Source organism: Vombatus ursinus, unplaced genomic scaffold (assembly GCF_900497805.2).
Source record: "Vombatus ursinus unplaced genomic scaffold, bare-nosed wombat genome assembly UNPS02009205.1, whole genome shotgun sequence".
NCBI lineage: Eukaryota > Metazoa > Chordata > Mammalia > Diprotodontia > Vombatidae > Vombatus > Vombatus ursinus.
In genome coordinates, this window is record NW_020948983.1 from 38,463,918 (window position 1) to 38,476,309 (window position 12,392).

At 36.2% G+C, this 12,392-nt stretch overlaps 1 long non-coding RNA gene across 1 annotated transcript; it reads right to left on the reverse strand.

Annotated features, from left to right (window-relative positions):
- Positions 1 to 869: 869 nt before the first annotated feature.
- Positions 870 to 11,336, reverse strand: LOC114035329. The gene is made up of 3 exons (XR_003568209.1): positions 11,252 to 11,336; positions 6,354 to 6,515; positions 870 to 2,595 (listed from the first exon to the last, which is right to left on the reverse strand). It is a non-coding gene; the product is annotated as an uncharacterized LOC114035329 (long non-coding RNA).
- Between the last annotated feature and the right edge of the window lie 1,056 nt (positions 11,337 to 12,392).

The window sequence follows — 12,392 nt, forward strand, 5'->3', positions numbered from 1 at the left end:
ATATATATATGTATGTATGTATAAAGAGAGAGAGAGAGAGAGTTTATAATGTCTGTTAGTCTGTTACCACGGTATCTTCAAAGACTTCTGAATATTCACCCAAAAGAGAGGAAATCCCACCCAGGGTTCAATTTTCTAAGCCTCTGATGCAATTGCTGAAAGAACCAAATTATTTTGGGTGGGGAAGAATTTTAATAGCTTGTTTTTTTTAAGGTCCAGTGTTCATGTAGATATAGTGTACATATTTGAAACTGTATTTGCTGGTAGATATAAACTATGGCCCTTCCAAGTATCACTGATACTTGATTGTTCTGAGTATTGGCTTTCTGACAGGGTTTGGAATGAAGCCATTTTTATTAATTTAGTTATTTTTGCTGATATAAAAGGCCGTCTATCATGTTAATGATGTATCGGTCTGCGGTCCCAACGAACAATAATTACAGAATGTTCTTAATAGTAAATCATTTGTCACCATCACAGCTCACTACAACAACCTTTTGTTGAGGAGTAGAAGACATTATCTGAATAGCAATACACCTTTATGCTCAGCAATTAAAGAGTCCCAATATAGAGAATATTCACACAAATTCATGGTGGATACCATTTCAATTATGAAAATTTTTCACGGTGTGTGTTATGTGCACTCAGAATTTCTGATTTTGCTTTAGCTTTTACCCATCTCAGGTGGATGGAATATCCCAGTTGCTTAAGCAAATCAGTTAAGGAGAAAATGACCAGAAAATGTTGGTTAAAGTACCTTAAAAAAATAACATTTTATTGGCTGCTTCTTCACTTTCTGATTTTGGCAAGGACTGAATTCAGAAAAGTAAAAATGTCTTTTTAAGCCATTAAAAAGGTATTGGCAAACCATAACATTTCAGGACCCAAGAGTCATTAGCATAAAATTTAAAACCCCAGTTAGCACATCTAATGGTAAAGATTCGCAAGTGGGACATTTATTTAGAAGTAACTGGAAATCAGTCATGTGTTACATAAGTGTTACCACAATTTACAAAGGAATATATTTGATTCACAGACATTCCTCATTTGTCTTAGATAGCCTGCCTTAGTCTATCTCCTTTCCAAGAGCACCACTATCATATTTACTATAATTAAGCCACTTAATGCTTCCATAACAGTACTACACAAACTTAATAGATTCAGTATTAACTGTTCAGCTTTTGTGAACAGTAAAAAAAACTGAATTATACACATTGTCTTGTAATGAAAAGAGCATTAGACTTGGGAGTCAGAAGAGCTGGATTCAAGTTCTGACTTCACAACTTACTACCAGTGTTATCTTAGGAAAGCCAGTTAAACTCTGTGAGCCTCAGTTTCTTTCACTTTAAAATGGGGTTGATAATACTTATACTAGCTACCTATCAGGATTACTGCAGAGGAAGTACTTCATAAACCTTAATGTACTAGTTAAGTGTGAATTATTTATTTTATGGTAAAGTGAATGAGGTGAGAACACTTACAGAAACAGATACTAAAATGGTTATGCATTAAAACCAGTGAGTTTAGATCTGTCAATGCCAATTAAGGTGAAAAGCTTAAGTTTATGCTACCAGTACTGGAAGTAATCCTAGACAGTTGTAGAGTGGAAAGGGGTATATGGTGTGAAGTCTTACCTTATACTTTCCACTTTACTTTAATTAATTTTTTTAAGCCACAAATAGGTCTCTGGTATTTATGCTATTGCTCAAAGTATATGTGTTAAGGCAACAATTGGGATTAATTCCAACTTGCTAAACACCTCTTTTCCCCTGTCACCCCCACCCTCAAATAAGGACACAAATTCTAACACTTAGAATAATGTCAAGAATTCATTTTAGTTATGGTAGCCAATAAGTCCGATGGGATCTTCACACTTGTATGTTAAGTGTCAAACATAAAATAGCTGTGAAATAGGCCAATAAAATGCATGTTACTGTAGGTTTTTGAGAGTCACTAGTGAAGGCAATTGGAAAGTCTTCTAAAGAGAACAAAAATTAAAATGGATTGTTAGGGTAACAGCAAGGTGGCACAGAGTACAGGGATGCTCAATGTCAGGAAAACACAAACACCTCCTGTCATGCCTTTTGCAGGCCTGTATGCAGAACCTCCGGTTACACCTCTGATAAGCAGAAGTAAAACACATCAGGATCCTTGATGCAGCACTGCTCTTCCAAAGGGGAGAAAGTCCCTTTAAAAAAAAATTCAAATGGCTTTCTCCACCTCTACCCTCTGTCCCCTACCCCCGTGTTCTGTCCAAAAGAAAAATCCCTCAGCCGCAATGGTTGTTTTTTATTAAATTCTCCTCAATAAAAAGCTCAGGCAGGATTTATTAGGTACTCAGGGTGGACGTTTAGTATTTCGCCAGTTATTAAGTGAAAATCAATAGAAAGCAAAGAAAATGGAAGTCACTGCACTGTTAGCGCACTGTTGTCGCCCAGATATTATGTCGGCTGTCTTGTAGATTCATGACAGACGAAAGAGGCCGGGAGAGAACTTTCTGCTTACATTGCAGGAGCCAAAGTGGGGTTATTCATTAGAGCAGGCAGCTGGCCAGATGGATTTCCAGTTCAGTTTTACCATTTATCTTTAAAACGCCTGTATCGAGTGAGAAAGAACACTGATATTATGTGATATCAATGGCAGGTTTATGTATCTAAATCAGGATTTATTGTTATTTTGTTCCGAAGACCTTTTTTTCTCAAGAAATACCATTTCACTGGAAGAAAATAATAGCTAAAACCTTGTCAAAGATAACCTTTCATGTTGTTCGTACACCACTGGCTGTAAAACAAATAGGACCCAGTGTATAAATAGTTTTAACCACATCCTTACAAATCATTTCTTCTGAGTCTGTTCCCCTGTTTGAAATTTTTTTAGTGTTCTAAACATGATTTTTGGTCATTAGTTGTTTTTTTTCTACCAGTAATTTAGCTATAAATAAAGTCAGCATTTCTTTTAATTGCAACTAAAAGCTTTAGCAGTTTGATGTCTTGCTTTGGAACACTATAACTATGTTTGAAAAAGCTATCTAAAAGCTAAGATTTTTTTGTCCATCCTCCATGCTGCCAACTCAGAAGAGACTTTAGAATCAAAGAGAATAAGCATTATTTCAACTTGCTTCTAAAAAGGCTTTACAGAAAGCAAAGTCATGACTTCTTGATTTGGCCATCAAATAGACTTTTTCAACTGTCTCCAATGAAATAGAAGCTCTTACAGGGCAGCTTTTGTTTCATTTTTGCCAGTGTATCACCAGTACTTAGCACAGTGCTTTGTTATAAGGTGCTTTAAAACCTTTTGCCTAATTGAATTGAATTATCTGTTTTTCAACCAGTTGGACAATGGGTTTCTTAAGATGGGCCAATTAGCCATAGAGCCAAGTTAGTGAGGTGACTAAGATTTTCAAATCCCCCAAATGGATGAAATGTGTTTCTGTAACCTACTACCAAGAATGCTATTAATTCAAGCAAACCTGGATTCTTTTTTCTTCCTATTTATTATGTCCTTATGTTTATAAGTTTGTTTCAGAAGACATTTGAGATCTATTTCTGAAAATGTTTTGGTAATTATGTGAAATTCTCTTTAAATTATTTGATAGCACAGAGGTTTCTTCAGATATCTAGCATTAGTGACTTGCTTTTTAATTTATGAGAGAATAGAAGATAAACTCAGTTTAACATTCATAATTGCTCAACAAAACCCAGACTTTCCATGTTGGTCCAATAGTATAAACCTACTGTATAAGAATTTCTAGACTTCATATAAAGAAATAATTCAGAGTTGATTTACTGAATTATTTCTTGTAATTGTCATGTGGGTAGGGTGTTGGAGTAGTGACAGTAGGGTGTTGGAGTAGTGACAATGTCACATTAAATAGAATGAGAAAAATTCAAGTTGAGGAGATTTAATGAAATAACATTACTAATAAAAACATGTACATATCCCAGAGGTTACAAATTCTAAAAATTTCAAAAATGAGAAATCCTATGATTTTAACCAGCATCTCAAGTCTTATTTGTAAAATGTCTTAGAATTCCTAGTCTATAAGAGAGAGTTTGAAGGGCAGTCAGTAAGTCAACATTTTTTAAGCTCCTACTAGGTGCCAGGCATTGTGCTAAGCCCTGGGCATACAAGTGCCAAAAAGAAAATCCCTGCTCTCAAAGAATTTACAATCTAATGAGGGAGCATAACACACAAAAGGAAGCTGAAAAGGGGAGAGAGGAAAAGAAGGAACATACCCAATAGAGGGGCATAATGGAGAAGTCCAAAAGAGTACAACTGGGTAGGAAATAAAGAGAAGACTGGCCTGGGTGCCCTCCTTAAATGGGAGTTCTGAGAGAACTCTGCTCTACCTAACAATCAGAGGAGCCTCAAGATTAGAGAACATTGATGAAGTGTGAGTTCCAGGGCTCATATCATTTTTCAGGATGAAGAAGTTCCCAGGTGGGACATGATGGAGAAGTCCAAGAGTACAACTGGGTGAGAAGTGTGACTTAAGGTAGTCAAGGTAGAAGGGAAGTCTGATGAAGGATTTAATTGATATTTAATACATTTTGTCCTTTTATTTTTTTCCTCTTTTCCTTAGGAATCTTTTTCTATAGAGATCTGAGTGTATTTACTATAATCAAAAGCCTGGATTGTATCCTGAGTGCTTAGCATATAGTAAACTTTTAATAATTTCTTGTGTGTTGTTATTTTAAGAAGCTTATGTGGTATAGAACTATTGAAATAGTTGGATTTTTAAACTGATAAATGTTGATTAGGCAGCTAGATGGAGTAGTGAATAGAGCACTGAACATGAAATCAGGCAATTTTGAGTTCAAATCCTTCCCCAAATATCTAGTAAATGTATGATTCTGGGCAAGTTACATGACTTATGCCTGCCTCAGTTTCCTCATATATACAACCTGCCTTTTCAGGGTTGTTGTGAGAATCAAATGAGATAATATTTGCATGCTCTTTGTGAATCTTCAAACACTCCATAAATGCTAGTTATTATTATTACTTACTAATATTGCTCTTTTTTTCCTATGAGCTTGTCTCAATTTCCTGTCTTGAAGTACACCACTAGTTTGTGGAAGAAATCCTAACTGTATCCAGGATGACAGAAATAATCCCCAAATAAAAGCTTGGAAGAGGCTCTTTCATTTCTGTGTCCCTTCAGAAGATCTGTTAACACTATTTAGAGCATATTAAGATAAAGTTTCATATGTTGATCTGACCAACAATGCAATTGGTTTCACTTTGATGAGTCTAGTTATGCTTCGTGGGAAAACGTCCACTTGCCAGTGATGTTTGACTATGCTAATACTACTGGAAAGATGAAGTATGGCATAATGGATGTGCCAGCCTCAAGATAGATAAGATTTGGGTTCAAGGTCAGCTTATGACACATCCCAGGCCGTGTGGCAGTGGCTTAACCTTTCAGGGCCCCAGGGAATTATCCAAGACTATGTTATGCAGCAGCTGTTGATCTGCATTGGCGGAGGGTATATCCTTGCTGAGAATTCCCTACACAAATGAAATCACAGGTGCAATCCAAAAACAAAGGGAAAAAAAATTACTGAGATGTAGAAAAAGCATTCCGTTAAATTCCAATTATAGTGGGCCTTCCACTTAGCCAAAATTTCATAGTGAAATCATTCTGTTTTTAAAAGCACCTCTCAACAATAGGATGGTTTTGGTTTCCTTAATGATGCATGAGAGTCCCCACAAAATTGATTTAGCAAGAGCAGTGGTTAGGGGTATTCATAGCCAAGCTAACAAAAACAACCAGATCAGCTAGATTTCAGTCTGCATTGGTGGCTCTGCAGAGACACCATAGTTTCAATCTGTTCATAAAAAAAAAAAAAAAGCCTAGTCATTTAATCCATCGTGTATTAACAGTGTTTCATTGGGCTAGGTCTAGGAAATAACTTCTCATCTAGCTCCTTAGTCTAATGAAGGAAGACAATAATCCACAAAATTCAAACTAATAACAAAAGAAAACCATCTTGAATCTTATTTATTCACATTGCCTTTCTTCATTGATGATATCAACTATGTAACTGAACAATCTGTCTGTCTCTGTCACTCTGTCTCTCTGTTTCTTTCTCTTTTGTACCTTTCCTCTGTGCCTCCCTTTCACAGCTATTAAGTACTGAGTATGGTGCTTGCAGTCAAGTTACCAAGAGGTCAAATGTGTTCTATCACATAAATATATCTATATATATCTATATATATACATATATATACACACATGCATATACACACATGTATATATGTGTATGTATGTGCTATATGTATATATGCATATATATTTTAAATATAAATGCTATCACCTCTTCCTCAATAGATTGTAATAATTTTAAGAATACCTATAAACAAGAATGTCCTAGAGTCCAGAGGAGGGAATCCAGCTTTGTAATGTCCTCCATTTACTCCCATATGAGCATAGTTGAAAGAACTGCAAATGTTTCATCCAGAGAAGACTTAGTGGGTATCCGATAGCTGTCTTCAAATATTTGAAGAGCTGTTACCTAGAAGAAGGATAGGCTCTTATATTTGTTCTTTTTTGGTCTAGGAGGGGGAAGAAACAAGAGTAATGGGTGGGATTTGAAAGGAGGAAAAATTGAGCATGATTTATGAAAACTTTCTTAACAAGTACAGCCATTCAAAAGTAGAATGGATTGTATGCATTCTCCTTCACTGGAGGTCTTTAAGCAGGGGCTAAATGACCACTTGTCAGACATGGATTGGGCTAAATGACCACTGAGGAACCTCCTAGTTCTTTTCCTTTCTCTAGTTACCATGATTTTTCTACTTTATCACTCTCCCTTTCTATTTATTTACTCCCTGCCCTCAATGGTGTTTTTCAGATAAAATGGTATGGCAAAAACGTGCCATCAAAATATAAACTTGTGGTATAATCTGAATGCTTTAAAAATGCATTGATATGACAGAATAGGGACTATGGCTAATTTGAATATTTCTTATTAGAGGGATGGGGTAACAGAGCACAGGCAACATAATAGGAATTACACACACAATTAGTCAATAAACATTTATTAGACATCTACTATGTGCCAGGCATACGCACTTATATATTCACACATTAGTTCAAATAATCAAGGATGTTTTGGAATCTATTTGAAGTTTTTGTTTTATAACACTAAAAAGGTTGTGTTTTTATTTTAAACTTAAAAGATCAGCTGACTTATTTTCTTTTAAAAAGTAAATTTTACTTATAGCTTTTTCTTTTTTTTAATTATGCTCATTTCAAGTCTATCCTAAAATTGAAATCTCCCTTTGGAACAAAAAAAGGAGTTAATCAAAAACAACCAACCCACGACTGTATCAGACCAGGTATTACACCGTCCTCCTCTGGTTGTCTCCTGCTCCTCTGATAAGAGAAGGGAGGTTTGTTCCATTCATTATCGATTTTCTACTACATAACTTCAACTTCCTTTTAATGTTTGTTTTTAATTTCATTATAATTTTCACTGTTGATATTTTTTTCCTTTTGGTTCTCCTCACTTTACTCTGCAAAAGTTCATAAAATCCCTTGTTCCTCTGAATTCCTCATATTCATCATTTCTTAGTGCACATTAATACTCCATCTGTATACCACAGTTTGTTTATCCATACCCTCGGTAATAATAATGGTATAACAATAGCTAGCATTATACAGTGACTTGAGGTTAACAAAGTTTTGTGGTTGTTGTTTAGTCATGTCTGACTTTTCATGACCCACAGGACCATAGCAGGTCAGGCCCTTCTGTCCTCCACTATTTCAGTAAGTCTGTCCAAGCTCATGTTTGTTGCTTCCATGACACTATCTATCCATTTCATTCTCTGCTCTCCCCTTCTCGTTTTGCCTTTAATCTTTCCAATATTAGGGACTTTCCCATTGAACCCTGTCTTCTCATTATGTGGCCATAGTATTTAAACTTCAGTTTTGGTATTTGACCTTCCAATGAATAATCTGAATTAATTTCTTTATATATTTACTGATTTGATCTCCCTGCTATCTAAGGAACTCTCAAAAGTCTTCTCCAGTACCACACTTCAAAAGCACTGATTCTAATGGAATACTATTGGGCTATGGGAAGTGATGAGCAGGCAGACTTCAGAGGAACCTGGAGGAACTTGTATGGACTGATGATGAGTGAAGTGAGCAGAACAAGGAGAACATCATACACAGTAACAGTCATGTTGTGCAATGACTAACTTTGATAGACTTAGCTCTTCTCAGCAATGCAAGGATCTAAGACAACTCCAGAAGTCTCATGATAGAAAATGCTCTCTGCATACAGAGAAAGAACTATCGAGTTTGAATGCAGATTGAAGCATACTATTTGCTCCTTTGCTTTCTTCTGTTTTATTTTGTTTCTTCTTTCTTGTGGTTCCTCCTATTGGTTCTAATTCTTCTTTGCAACATGACTAATGTGAAAATCTCTTCAATAGGAATGTATATGTGTAGGCTATATCAGATTGCATGCTGTCTTAGGGGAGGGAAGAGAGGAGGGAGGGGGAGAAAATTTAAAACTCAAAAGCTTATGGAAGTGAATGTTGAAAACAAAAAATAAATTAACCAAAAAAAAAAAACTAAAAAAAAGCATTGCTTCTGCAGTGCTCACTTTTCTTTATAGTGCAACTCTCATGGCCATTTGTTGCTACTGGAAAAACCATAGCTTTGACTTTATCCTCACCATAACCCTGGGAGGGAGATGCTATTTTTCTTCCCATTTTGCAGATGAGGAAACTGAGGCTAATAGAGGTAAAGTGAATTGCCCCAAGTCACACAACTAGTAAGTATCTGAGGCCAAATTTGAACTCAGGTATTCCAAACTCTATGTCCAATATTCCATTTGCTGTGCCACCTAGATACTTGATGGGCACCCACAGCACTTAGCACAGTGCCTGGCACTTAATAAAGCCTTAATTTTATTGATTGTTACCATAAAAATATGTATTGGTCCTTTCTCTTTTTTTTATTTCATTTGGGTATAAACCCAGAAAGAGTCAAAGGGTCAAAGATTATGACCAGTTTAGTCATTTTTCTTCAGACAATTTTCAAAGTACCCTTTCATGCCTGCTTTTTGGAAACACGCATGGCTCCTTGCACAATTCTTTTATGTGTTTTCTCTCACACACATACACTCTCATTCACCCCATCCCTACTGGAAACCTCAACTATCTTCCCTTGCCATTACAAGTGATGGGACTGAATTCTGTAATACACCAAGACTAGAGTGGTGAGAGATGTGCCTCCTGAGCCTGACTTCACAAATGCTTCCTTTCATCTTATATTTAAGCATCCCTTGACTCCCTTTCTCACTCAACTTGAAAAGAGAACTGGTCTTGGACCAGACAAATCTATTGCAATATGCTGACAGCCTGTTGCTGTTGACCAGAGTTCTCCAAGTCAACCAGAGTAGATAAAAGATGGCACTCATCCAACTGAAGAACAATATGTACAAGTTTCCTCCCCCTATCCATTTATTACTGCCCTCCCCTCCCCGCCCCAACACTGTCCACTTTAACTCAGCAGTTCTCTTACTGAGAGCATTAAAAAAACACTAACACCTGATTTGATTAGATCAAGTCTCTTATTTTGGGCAACAATTGTTAATAAAATCACACTTCCTAAAAAAAAAAAAAGAATGGAATGTAAATGCTGCACTAATTTAATTACACTGTGGCACTGTAAGACACTAATGTAAATATTCTGGTGAGTAGGCCTAAGACACTTGAAGTAATTACTTAAGGGCTCCCTTTCAAAGAATCTCCCCCCTTTTTATTAAATGCCTTTTAACATTAGCACTTTCTTCCTGACAAATTAAATGAAATTTCATTACTCTCCCTGACTTAATGGCATGAGATTGCCTGCTGTGAGTGCGAGTTAACCCTCTCCGGACAGATAGCATGCTAGGACTTTGCATTAAGTCCAAATGTCACTCAGCTAAATGACTAGAGAAAAGCAAAGTCCTCTAAGATTCCTTCATTACTTTCCTGCTCTGCCTTAGCAGCTGCTGCCAGCATCACAACAGCATTATGCAAAGCTCCAAAGTTTAGATCTTCCTGTGATAGTTGTTGAGAGGGAAAAAAAGGCTAAGGACTTACCTTGTCTAGTTGCTTATCTAATCATTCTTAAGAATTCCAGGTATCAACACAGGGTTTTGCAAAATTAAATTTTCTAAAAATGAGCAACAGATGTCTCGAGTCATGTTGTCATGGGAATTGAAAGCAAAATAAAAAGACAACAGGTGGGGTGGGTGGGCTGGCACCATTTGGCTTTCTAAATACTTATTGGCTCTTGTATCAATTCTCTAGAATGAATTGATGACATTCTCTCAAATGATAAGCTGACTAGTATCTTTTTCTATGCAGGCTTGTCTAAAGGCAAGGATTTCTGCATGTTAAATTTATTTCAGCACTTGAGAGAGAATCAGTTGTCTCCAAATAACTTTTTTCCTTAAAAATTCTTCCACATTTTATAAAGAACCTTGTTCTTGGGAAAGATGCCGGGTTGAGAGCCCTGGAATAAGAATAACATGAACAGCAGAAAGTGAATTTCTCTGACTCTGCATCAGTGATGTTCTTGATTTAGCTTCATTGTGTCCTATAGATACTTCTCAGCAGGATGCAATTTTTATCAGGGATCCCACCTCAAAACAGATTTACAGTCTGCCTTCACCTCGCCAATGCTAGGTTTTATTTCAAATATCACTGAAGACCACCTGTCGTCCTTTGTTTATACAGAAGTTTTCCCCTCCTCCTTTTTATTGCCTGCCCACTGTTTAACATTATCCATTCTTTTACACATTCCCCTTCTTTTTCATTGTTTGGAGCTTGCTGATATGAGATCAGAGAACTTTTCCCCCTTTGTCTAGTCAGTTTTTGCTTTTTTTTTCACTTTCTCTTCTCCCCAACAAAGGATGCTAACAAATACAGCCAACATAATATGATTTCCTTTTAGCTTTTTGCTCTCTGACACAATGTTCTTTTAGTTCCCAAAAAGCTATTTTTCCTTCTAAGATTTTGCCCCATTTACTTCTGTGTCATCAGTGACATGGGACTTTCTGATACCACATTTCCATCTTACCAAGGGGATGTCCTTTCTAAGACCCCAAGCCATATGAAAGAAAAATAAGCAACTCAAAAGTTCAAAAGAAACATACCGGGTTACAGATTTTTTCCCTTTTGGTTATTGTCAAGTATATGTCATTTTAGGAATAAATATGTCAGTGTTTTGAAAAAGGCAAAGACTTACATTTATTTTGGTACAGCTATCAGATTTTAAGAAGCTGGGTCATTTGTTCTCCTCTTGTGAGGTCCAGGTAAAAGTTCACTCTTTCCATGGCTGGTTGCTTCTGACAAACAAAATTCAAGGGCCCCAAATAAGTATTTTATCTAAAAAATGTGAATCATCCCAAAACAAACATTTAAAAGGCACAACTGCCAGATTCCACAAGTAAAAGAGTTTGAGGTTGAGACAGCTCAGATCTCCCTGGGGAATAATGGGTAAAGTTTGGCCAGCTGCCCCTTAAGGTCTTCAGGGACCCTCAATCCAATTGTACTGACTTAGCGGATGTGAATTTCAAGGTTACACCTGGGTGTTCAAGGGCAGGGCCAAGTGTAATCGGCACTTAGATCATAGATTAATCTTATTTGCCATCTATTAGGTTTGATTCCTGCTTTCCTCTCTCTCTCCCTAAAGCCAGGATTATTGTGATAGTTTAAGATAATGGATTCTAAAGGAAGAAAGGTCAGGCAGGCGTGGAGATTTGGTACCTTAAGATAATATGATTAATCTAAAAGCTTCTTTCTAAAAGGGGAGGGCCACACTTTCCTATGTCTAATTGAGAGAAGGAAATACAGAGAAAGACTTAGAATTAGCAAAAGGAAAAGTGAGTGTGTGGGTGCCTAGTCCTTGTCAACAACTTTAATTCATTATCATTGTCAGGATGATCTTTCATTAGTTTTCAAGATAATATAATGGATTACCTCCAGTCCTAAAAGTGATAATACCTTATTGGCCTTCTAAAGAATAATCTTTCACTAACAGATATTCATTACAAAGTTTTATGCTTTACGTTGTCAAATGATTTGTAATATAGCCATGCATAACCACATTCATATACTTGTTATAGATAATAGATGTATATATGTAGTATACATGTGTATATGTGTGTACACACACACACATATATATATATTCACTCACATGGGTATTTATATTTTGGTAAATGCTCTGTAACCTTTAAGATTAAAATTCAGAGCTAGTGAAAAATGTAAATCTCATCATCAGATTACAGTAGTTCATTTGCAGATGTGGATGATTTAGACATTACTTAATACTTATTTAATTCGATTCAAAAAGCACTTAATAGGCACCTACTATATGTAAAGCC